Source organism: Artemia sp. Qi Xiang Cuo, chromosome 10, assembly GCF_049724085.1.
Source record: "Artemia sp. Qi Xiang Cuo chromosome 10, ASM4972408v1, whole genome shotgun sequence".
NCBI lineage: Eukaryota > Metazoa > Arthropoda > Branchiopoda > Anostraca > Artemiidae > Artemia > Artemia sp. Qi Xiang Cuo.
In genome coordinates this window covers 9,222,489-9,234,671 of record NC_142803.1, presented here as the reverse complement: position 1 = coordinate 9,234,671, position 12,183 = coordinate 9,222,489, and the positions used below count along the sequence as shown (strand labels likewise).

General features: G+C 37.4%; 1 protein-coding gene across 1 annotated transcript in view; it reads right to left on the bottom strand.

Annotated features, from left to right (window-relative positions):
* shot (dystonin-like protein short stop) overlaps positions 1-12,183 on the bottom strand; it is a 429,136-nt gene that overhangs the window by 402,544 nt on the left and 14,409 nt on the right.

Here is a 12,183-nt window from a genome sequence, read left to right as displayed (position 1 = left end):
AATTTATCAAGCTTATCTTCATATTCGGACTGTAATCTGGCGGGAAGAATTTAGCAGAGAAGTATGAATTCCACTCGGAATCAGGGATAGCTTGAGCAGATAGGCGGGCGCTAGGAGGATCTCTTGATACATATCTCCAGAAGGAAGGTTGGGACAGAGAAGCTTGCTGTGACGTCTCTTCAACTATCTGGTTCATGTGGATCCATGTATATAAATAATATAACAGTAAGATCAAGTCTTAGTGATTTTTGGCACTACATCCTTGGCGCGTACAAATAACTACTCCCATTTACTCTGTCATTAGCGGGTCAGTGTATATTTGTCAGTCACTGAATAATGGTGCGAATTTGTATTATTCGTAATTGCCAAAGCAGAAACAAACATTGTGAGCCGGCTAAGTGCTTTGCTACAGTTCCATCTCACAGGTATGACTTAACTGATTGGCTTAGGTAGGATTTCTAAAAAGGGGGACTAGTGCTAACTTCTAATCAATACTGCAACAGGGAAATAGCCAGAATTTCATAGTGGAGAGGGATCCACGAACAGGGTACCCAAAAGTTGCATCGGATGGTGATATTTTATTGTTGCGGCTTTTTTGCCAAAAGTTAGGGCACCCCTCGTTGGATTTTCGGCTGGTTGAAAAAGAGAGGCGGGCATTGATGCTGCTTAGTCAAGACGACAGTTTGCTCAGTGGCGGGAAACGATCGATTTTTCGAACTGGGTGGCAGAAATACGGTACCCCCTTCATACAAATATCCCTTCTCCCAGAGAAACATCCCCCCAAGTAACCCCCTCCTCCGACCCCCCCCCGACCAGAAAAAAATCCCTCCTGAAAACGTCTGTATACTTCCCAATAGCCAATACTAGCCTATATGTAAACAATTGGCAAAGTTGATAACTTGCAGCCCTTCCCCCGGAAACTGGGGGATTAAATCATCCTTAAAGATATATTTTTTGGATTTTCGACTATGCTGAACAAAATGGATATCTTAAAATTTTGATTGGGTGACATCGGGAAAAAAATGAGCATGGGAGGGGGTCAAGTTGCCCTCCAACTTTGTTGGTCACTTAAAAAAGACACTAGAACTTTTAATTTCCGTTCGAATGAGCCCTCTCACGATATTCTAGGAGAACTGGATCGGTACGATCACCCCTGGAAAAAAAAGAAAAAACACGCATCCGTGATCTTTCTTCTGGCGAAAAATACAAAATTCCCCATTTTTGCAGATAGGAGCTTGAAACATCTACAGTAGGGTTTTCTGTTAGGCTGAATCTGATGATTTGATTTTCATGAAGATTCTATCACTTTTAGGGAGTGTTTCCCCCTTTTTTTCGAAAATAAGGCAAATTGTTTCAGGAACTTTTGTTTAACTTTTGATGGGTACGACTGAACTTGATGAAACTTATATATTTGAAATCAGCATAAAAATCTTATTCTTTTGATCTATCTACTGGTATCAAACTACTACTATTGAGCCGGGTCGCTCCTTACTTATAGTTCGTTACCACGAACTTTTTGATTAACAACTCAATAAAAAAAAGACAAAAACCAAAATTAATGCGTTAAAAAGCGACCGGTTGGATGTCATTCATGTCAATCCTTTGTACCAATTCAAATAAATACGAGGGTGTTGCAAAAGTAGTAATAGAGAAGGAAAAAATAATGACGAAGAAAAACAAATAAATAAAATATATTCATATGGTTAAGGTCTGAGATCTGGACATGCAATTAATCAAAACCGAACTTAACTAGCCGATAAATACAAAGCATCGTTATAAAACGTCAAAAGAAGATATTTTGGTACACGTAAAAGTTCTTCAGTTGCAAAATAAGCCGTCTTGAACAAATGCTATTAAAAGTCAGCCTAATAAGGCTTTATATTGTAACTTGGAAAGAAGTCAGAAAATGGGGAAACACTGTGGTCAAACAAATGGGGAAACAAAAAATTTATATAGAGCGTAAAATAGTGGTAATATAGCGTAAGAATCAATTTTGTTAACATTCCTGTTCAAATAGTAAGCACGATAATATACTTACTTCCGGATTGTGTCCTACTAAAATTCTACTCTTTTTTTGCACTGAAATACTTTATTCCGACATTAGTGGAAGGAAAACACTGGTTGAGATAGGGAATGATCATACTGTCTATCATAGGCAGCGAAATAGCACTGCCTAAGTAAAAGACGATGTTGGCACAATGTATTATTCATTTTTTGGTTTAAACCAGGGCACTTCGTATCTAAGCAGTTGTCGTAGAAACTTCGAAAAGGGCTCATTCGATTGGAAATTGGAAGAGCTTGTGCCCTTTTTGATAGCCGAAAGTGATTCGGGGACAACTAAAACCCCTTCCACGCCCATCATTTCCCCAAACACGTCCAATCAAAATTTTGAGATAGCCTTTTTTCAACGTAGTTAATTTCAAAATGAAAATTATGTTTCTGAGGAGGATACTCCCCCCAAAGCCCTCAGGGCAAGGATTGTAAGTTATGCCCTGGGAGCATATCAGGTTTTATTGAAAACATTCTCGTAGAAACTTCAAAAAGAGCTCATTCGATTGGAAATTGAAAGGGCTAGTGACCTTTTTAATAGTCGAAAGTGATTGGAGGGCAACTACCCCCCTCTCACGCCCACCATTTCCCCAAACACTTCCAATCAAAATTTTGAGATAGCTATTTTGTTCAACGTAGTTGATTTCCAAATGGAAATTATGTTTTTGATGACAACCCTCCCCCATAGCCCTCAGGACAAGGGTCGTAAGTTATGCCCTTGGGGCATATAAGGTTCAAATCAAATCAAACGAGCAGAAATTAATCTGAGTAGGGTTCTAAACACTATGCTTTCTAAAAGCCAGAATATAATTTGTACTTTATTGAAAAAAATTCTTTAAATGTTTTCACTTTTATAACTTTAAGAAATCAAAAACTAATTAAGATTTTAAGTAATTAATATCAGAATCTGTATATTAAACTGACAATGCACATTTTTTCAGTAAATTCATTTGAATTTTTCAGTAAAGTACAAATTATATTATGGCTTTTAGAAAGCATAAACCCTACTCTTCTTAATTTCTGCTCGTTTTGATTTTGACTTATTTTAATTTCTGTTTGTTTTGGGTTTCATTTATTTATTGATACTGATTTGTGGTAGTTGTATGCTTGGTAGATTATTTGATTCTAATTTTGTTCATTTTTGGTTTAATTGAGTTCTTTACTTTTTTTTGAAAACTTATTTTGTGCAAAAAGTTTTTTGGATTAATTATTTATATACAGTGATGCTCGGATTACTGGACCAATGCTTCATGACACCCCGACGTGTACGTTTAAGAGGTAGGCTATAGCGGCCTTTACTGCGCATCGCAGGGCATGGTAAATTAGGGCAAGATAGATATCCAGCAACACCCGTATTTCATTTGCATCAGCTTGCGGATTTCTCATGAGCAGCTGGAACGGAACATGAATTTTATGATGGACAGAATTAACTGTTACGAAGAGATCACCTTTATTGTTTTTCCAATCCCTGTAAAATTGGGCGTGAGGCTGATGTGATTTTGGGGTGGGAGTAGACTGAGCAGAAGGACAAGAAATAGATGAAGATATTGGAAGGTGGTCTGATAGTTGTAAGTCAGTGACGATGTAAACTGGTGACACTTGGAGATTTGCAGAAGAAACTGCATGGTAAGGTTCGACACGTGACTTGAATGGTGTGTGTAAGTGTAATCGAGATCCTTCGGCAAGATCCTAAGCCAACCGTCAAAAATACCGGACAAAATATAAGTAGGCAATAACAAGGCGTCAGTTAAATTACAGTTAAAATCTCCTATAATAATACAACACGTATCTTGGTGAATTTTTGAAAGACAAGACCCTAGTTTCTAACACGCAGAAGTAAATAAAAATTGCGATCGGCCATTGCGGTAATCGGTCGGTCAACACGGACAGCAAGAAAAAATCACATGAATCAAAAATACTCGACTGGCAAGAGGTCCTAACAAGCATCGCAATACCACCAGAGGAGCGGCCACTGGAAGCGGATCGTTTAGCGGGCACCGAGTAGCTAGCAAAATTATTGTCAATTTTCAGAAGGCCTAAACTATGACTCGTCAAAAATTGTTCTTGCAAGAACAAAACATCACAGTTCGAAGGCAAACCTTTTATCACAGGAAGTTTGCCTAAAAATCCATCATTAATATTCCACGAAAATACAGCTTGCGCAGTAGTAGATCCATATCATACCGTGGGCTTTGCTAGTTGACTGTTGTGTTACTGGAATACTTTACACTGTAACAAGTATGGCCGGCAACTTTACATTCTAGACCGAACATTTTTTCTGAACACGGAGAGGCACTGTTAGATGTGTGATCGCATGATCCACAGCGAGAGCAGAGGGCCCAATTGGAGCACTACGAGGCCAGATGCCCAGTTTTATGACACGCGAAACAACGCTTTGGGAGATATACAAATGCTTGAGCAGAAAGCTTTTCATGGCCAACTTTCACAGACACTTTCAAGACACTTTCGTTTCCACTCAAAGTAGACCTTGAACACTAGGGACCTTCCGCACTGGGAAACTTTCACGCAGTTCGGTACAAGAGATTTGACTTGATTCTCATCGTGTATGATATTCTCATCGTATATATGAATAAATAGCATCATATCTAATTAAACCAATCGATAATACTAATTAGCTTAGTTCGAGTAGGCAGAATCCAAACACAAGTTCCTCTTTCAAACTATGATACTAAGCCGTTTGAATTTCTACAGCTAAGATTCCAACGTATCGGATTTTTCTAAAAAGTCAAACATGAAAACTTCGCGAAACTTCAGAAAAACTTTTGGTATAACCTGGGTGCATTGTTGTCTAATTCTTTACATACTTACCCAGCCCCCATCCCCAAAAATTTCAGCCTACATTCCTACGAGAAATGGATCAAAGTTGCTCGGAGGAGGGGGTTGGAACAGCTACTTAAACTAGCAGACAATGAGGTCAAAAATCAAAATCATATTAACAAAAAACATTCTTGTAACATAATCTCAAGCTTTTCAAGTTCCGTTTTATTACCAGTGAGGTAGCTAGGGGTTAATGGGGGTCACTTGACCCACGGCACAGCATGTGTTGGGGCGCCACTTGGACAATGTGTAGGCTACCATATATTTCATGAATGACCACCGAAGTTAAGGGGAGGTGATGCAAAATCTGATATTGCCTTTGGGAGTTGAAAAAGCTACCTAGGTCTCCAAGGCCGTATTCAGAATTTTTCGGAGGGGGGGGGGTACAAACAAATTTTTCGAGGAGGTACAAAAATTAAAAAACACATCAAAAATTTGTTTATATTCATTTTTGTTACGTTTTTACGAGTCGCGCCAACATTTTGGGGAGGGGGGGGGTCATATCTCTTAACCCCCCTGGATACGGCCTTGTAGATCTTTGCTTTTTACGGTAGCTTCTATCATTTTTGTTCCCTATACTTCATGAAACACTTGTACACAACTCAAATTCCTTGAAATATTAGATATACCTGTCAAATGTTTCAGTGTATTTGAGTATAAAAATTTCCTGTATTTTAGTGAATATAATTTAAAATGTTTAATCCAAAATATACCTGGTGAATATAAACTATATACTAGAACATTCGCACTTTTAAGTTAGAATGATGTTCAAATTCCGTATTAGTTTGTTGCATTTGCTAAAATATCAAACGTACGTGGATCTGTTTTCCCACGTGAATCCAGGTCAAGGCACGTGAATCTTTCTAAACAATCATCCATAAACCGCAAAATCTTTGCTTTTCTGAAAAACGCAGTAAGTAGGAACTAGGGTCATTGTGGCAATATTTGGGGGACTCCGAAAAAGAAGAAAAAACGGTGTGTTCCGCAAAAGGCCGTTCACAAAATGAATAGGTTATTTGTAAACGAACAGAAATTTGTTTATTTATACATTCAGTGTTAAGCAAACTGCTCGTCATCATAGAATACAAAACAAATGAGTAAAAATAAATGAAGAATAATAAGAGCCCAAAAGGGAAAAAAATCAATGATAGCAAAAAAAGGCAAAATTAGCATGATTAACACAAATTGAAATAGCAGAAGTCGACAATTTAACACATTGAATAATGACTTAACTAGTAAAGTACAATCAAACGTTAATCGGATCCTAAATGGCAGGTTCTAAATGACACAACAGACACACACACGGCATTTTTAGGAGGAGGGGGAAATAATAAGAAAACGAGTTGATAATTTAATTAGAAGTACCCAAAGATCCGGGAAAACTTAGGAAATGCGGGGAAGGCCAGGGCCCAGGCCTGAAGTCTGTGTTAGTCTGTCCATGAAGTCTGTTTTATACAGGCTTCATGTTAATTACCTCATCCTTGCGAAAAGGATACGCATTACAAATGAGAGGTGGAGCTACTTTGCATTTTTGAAGACAGAAATTTAAGCTAACATCACTTGGTGAAATCCATTTGCCTATATTTCATCCATCACGTACTTCAAAAAGGGATTAACATCTTGCTCTTTTTTCCAGTTTCTTATTCTCTATTCAGTTCGCTTTTTACCGTTATAATCTCAAGAAAAGGTACTTTCCCATTATATGGGCCTTTACAAGGAAACCAGCCATGAAAAACCCGTTTTTGACGGGTTAACGGCTATAGAGTAATACAATGATAGCGTGGTTTTTATTGCGTATACGATATTTAAACTTTTGTTTTTTGCGGTTTAGAGGGGGGAGGTACCTAGGTTAGGTTACGTATTTAATATATGCTATGCTTTACCCCCCACTTCCTACCCCCTAATGTGCAAATATATAGCCCAAATTTGTTTCTAAACTATGATATATTCATCCTATTTTATTTCATTTCATTAGCATTAAACAAACTTGACTTTTTAGAAAGGCCCATATAATGGGAAATTACTCAAGAAAAGAACCATCAAAACTGTTGAAACGTCAAAATAGGGTTAACCTCACACAAAGAGAAACGGTGAGGCTACTTTACTCGTAACAATGTTGAGACTCCAAAACTTAGGGCTTTTTTTACTCGCTGAAAGTCTAACATAACAAGAACAGGCTAGTAAAATAATTACTGAAAAAAGAGCAGCTATTTGCCGTCCCTCTCTGACATACACTTGAGAGATAATTTGATTGGCTAAAAAAAAGTTTTAGCGATTGACGTCACAAGAATAAGCCAATGGAAAAGCACTTTTTACCACAGAAGCGTTGGCAGGATGATCTCTTTTTCTCTTTGTTACACCTTCGAAAGAAAGAATCTTAAAACAGTTTTTCTTCTCTCCTGTAAAATTTCAATCTTTGCATATATTTTTTCCTTATGACATGGACGGGACGACTCATTAATCGTACACACAAGCTGTGGGACACCTTGGATCACAGCATTCAGGTGGGTGATTCAAGTCATTTGTAACCATCATAAATTTCAGCCAATAATTATACCCGCTAAACCAGAATCAGTAACTAATTTCCCATCACAACGAATCAGCAAACCAAAGTAAGAATACTTCAAGGTCGTACCATATAGGGAATAGAGCATCAATAGAATACACAATAGTTTTTAGGTAGTTATGCTCTAAAGTGGCATTCAAATTAGTACGAGTGGATGAATCAGTATTTACTTTTTGGCATTCAATAACTCGGGTGGCCAATAGCAATGAATAACAAAAATGACTTGGCTGACATGTGTCATTTCCTATTACGGCTTCTTCACATGCAACTGTTTGATTCTCCGCGCACCCTTCTTTGTAAATTATCAGTTGCATTGTTGGGCGAGGAAGTACAGAGCGGCGTTGCCAATACTTCGCGGTAATTTTACCAGTTTTTCTGACAAATTTCTGCCACTCTTTGTGGTAGAATTATGCCACTCTACGCGAGATTCTGTTTCCAGACAAAGGAACTAGAATATACTGAAAGTAAGTAGCCTTTTTTCACACATATCTTCATCCTCTCTCAGAAACCAATTTTAAGAGCTGTTTATACGCGTGATGATTAGTTCGAAAATCACTAAGGCTTCTCTTTCGTTTGCGTTTGACGAAATCCCTATTCTCTTGCTCAAATCATGGTTGCAGCGGTAGCTGCAACCTAGTAAAGAGCGAACCCCAGCCCATAGTAACCGAAAGTTGAAAAACACGTTTAGAAAAAATCCAATTAGTAAAAAAATTGCCATGAGACACTGATTCAGGAATGGTAATGGTAAAATGGTAAAAATGGTAAAATGGTACCCCTCGAAAATGGACTCAGATTTAATTGAAAATTGTACCATTGGAATCAGCATGGTCAAAAATCTTTTATATAGAAATTACAGTCCCTTAAACAACAAGGAAAATTTCTTTTTTGCATGGATAGCACTGATCTGTCTCTTTTTTCTAGCATGGCTAGGGGGTAGCATGGCTAGGGGGTAACTCTGGATACTTGAATTATGCGGGCTTATCTTAGTTTTGAGAATTTTTTTTTGGAGAAACTAAATTTCTGCTGGCTGGGGGGGGGCAGAATGATGTCGGTGGGGGGGGGGACTTGGGTCTGGAGGAAGCAGTTGCCCCCCCCTACCCCATAACAAATTACGCCCCTTCCTACATCCTTCCTATAAATTTCACCATCAGCAAGTTCCATATGGCACTATAAACGGCACTTTTGGTGCCATGTCTAAAGTGGAAAAGCTGGAGCTAGTGGGCTACCAGTACTTTTTAGGGTCACGTTTAATGACTCATTTGAAAGCTATTTTTCCGTAAGTGTAATATAGCACTAAAAACAACACTTATGAAGTCACTTACTTGAATAGAGAAAGAAGGGCAAGTGTCCCCTCCCCCTGCAGTTTGAAAAATATCTTTTTTCGTATCCTCATTGAAAAATAGAAAAAAAATCCCTGCCCTCTTCTTCATTTTCGTGAATAGTTGCCCCAATGCATGTGTTTATTATCAGAATCCATCAGGGGGTCTGAGAAAAAATTATGTTGTTAATTCACCTCTACGTGGAAAAAATCCAGGGATTTTTACTGAATAACGGAAGAAATAGAAATATTCAAATGGTTCGTGTTCGCGGTAAAGAACTGTAAGTAAAGAGCGACTCCGCTCAATAGTAACTGAAACTAAAAAAAACGAATTTTGGTAACAATTAATACATCAAAAGAATTGGCTTTATATGCTGATTCCAAATATATAAATTCATTAAGTTTAATGTTACCCATCAAAGACTATGAGCTTGAGAAAATTTGCCTGATTTTCGAAAAAGGGGGGAAACAACCCGAAAAGGTCAAGAAATCTTAATAAAATCGCACCATTAGATTCAGCGTATCAGAAAGCCCCATTATAGAGGTTATAAGCTCCCGTCTGCAAAAAAGATCGCGGATATGTGCTTATTTTATTTATTTTTTCATAGGGGTGGTCGTGTCGAATCAATGGTCCTGCTCATTCGAATGGAAATTAAAAGTTCTAGTCATCTTTTTATGTGACCAAAAGATTGGAGGGAAACTAGCCCCCCTCAAAATCCTCTTTTCCCAAGTTATTCCAGCCAAATTTTAAGATAGCCAGGGGAGCTAGTTGCCGTCCAATCTTTTTGGTCACTGAAAAGGGGACCAGAACTTCTAATTTCCGTTTGAATGAGCCTTCTCCCAATCTTCTAGGACCATAAGACTAGGACTATAGGACTAGTACAGTATCAAAACTTTGTTGAGTTTTACCATTCATATGTGATAAGTTATTTAATAATTTTATTTTTCCATAATTTCAATTAGATAATTGGTTCAGGGATGCCAATCCACAAAACGTTGGGGGGGGGGGCTAGGATTTTTACTTTCTTTTACAATGAAGAAGCGAAAAACCTTTTTCAACCCCTAGAGGGCTGGTTTTTTAATTAAAAATACCAAAATCAAGATATTTTTCAAATTCAAGTCGAAAAATGTCCCCCTGTCCCCCCAGAACGGGTTGTTTCACTGTCTGTAATAAATAAGTTGCAGTGACGTAAAACATTGTTTCTAAATTCATTTAACAGAATGTGAGTCTTGTATTTTGAATTTCAGTGATTCTTAGTTTTTGAAAGGGCAAAATTGCACATATTTTTGGTCATAAACTCAATCCCTTCTTTAAAAAAAAAATCGCTTGTATTATAAACTTCTTGTTTTTTGAACCTACGATACCAAAAACATCTGACATGTGTATAAATTACAGTACTACATACGGCCATAAGCTATTTTCGTTAATTATACAATATGATAAAATTTTGAAAATTTAAAAATGAATTTACAGATTTTGGCAAGGCGCTTGATCAAACCACAAATAGGCAGAAAATATAAGTCATATGCTATACATGCGGTTACACAGATTAAGTCGAATTCGGAAGTCCGCTATGAGTGGTTGCCTGCTCTACGCCACCTGCTGTACATCTCAGAGTGGTAAATGTTCCGCCACGCATGGCACACTTCCGCAAAACCACGCCTTCTTGTCTCGTGCATGGTAGACACAGCGCCGTGTGGCACAACTTTGTCATGCGTGGCACGTGCCAGCTGGTGTACATTTATTGAAAGTCAATGATCCCTTTGGTTTGCTATATTTATTGAACGGTATAACGTGGTTATACATTTGTAAGCAAATTAAATTTTCAATGGATTTTACCTTATGTTATACTGAAAATCCTGCGCAAACTCTAAAAAAGTAAAATAGATCTTTATCGTTTCATTTAATGGACATCACTGGCATTATATTGCAGTACCCTACTCCTAATGACCGCAGGAGTAAGCTATAGACAAGTAAAAAAAACACGTCTTATCTATTCCAATTATAGACAAAATTTCAAGTCCCCTACTACCTGTAGTAGAACTACGGTAAAATAAAAAATAAATAAGAAAACAAAAAAAATCGAGAAACTTCTGCATCATCTTTACCTATAACAGTGAGGATATTATCTTTGAACAAATCTTAACTAATTGAATCCAGTGGCACTGATTCACTGAAATTAAGGGAGGCAACAACATATCTTTCAAAATCTAGGGGAGGGGACAATTTTGTTATTTTTCAAATTTTTTTTCTATAAAAATACCAACCAAAGCCCTTTTCAATGAAATTACCAAAAGGGGTAATCTCACAAGGATGGTATTATCTTTGAACAAATCTCAACTAATGCAATCCAGTGGCATTGATTCACTGAAATTAGGGGGGGGGCAACAACGTATCTTTCAAAATCTAGGGGAGGAGACAATTTTTTTTCTATAAAAATACCAATAAAGCCCTTTCCAATGAGATTACCAAAAGGGGTTTTTTTAGCATCTAGGAGGAAAGGGGGTAAAAAATTTCCTTCTCACCCTCCTCTTAATTGATGCCATTGATGAAATTAATCTACTGAAAACTAACTGATTTAAATGCCAATCAATATAAACTATCAACGAGATTTATGGTTATAATTTCCCTCAGTTCCAAAAAGATGTAAGATTTTTATGTCACTTCTTGAGGACAAAATTTTGAACAAATATGTAAGTATCCATGACATCTAGCCAATCACGAGCATGCAACGGGGAGTCGAAAGCAATATTTCTCTGGAGTACTTTTACGATCAAAGTCAGTTGGATTTTGATCATCACAAAAGAGCATAAGTATGCTTGAAAAAAAATGGCAAGCAAACATTTCTCATTATACATATTGCTCAAAATCAGTAGGGTTCAATAAAAAGGAGTAAAAAGGGAGTACCTCCATCATTTTTATTGGGGGGGGGCGGAGAGGGGTTCATATCTGGATAGTCAAGGGGCATGGGCTATATAATAATTTTTTCTACAGATTATTGGGGGCAACTACCTCCCCTTGTCCCCCCAAGCGAGGCCTCTGATAAAAGGGGACTAATTTCATACAGAGTTCCGTAAGAATATCCTGTTTTGTTTCACTACTCGAAGAGCATCCAAGAGATCTATGGTTAATAATTTCCTTCGGTTCCATGACGCTCCCTTTGAGAAAAATTCTATTTTTTCGTTTGGTTTTCATTTACTAATATTAACAAAAATTGATGCTTATTTTTGAATGGGGTATTGAACCGCCATTTGCCTGTGGTCTGAAAGTTCCTCTAAGCGGTCATGCTAGTCTCTCGTGTCAGACAACGCTTTGAGTATTAACATCACTGTAGCCTATATAGATAATATAGATAATATCTATTATTTATATACTGTGATTGTAATTCAAAAGATGTTAAACTGCAGAACG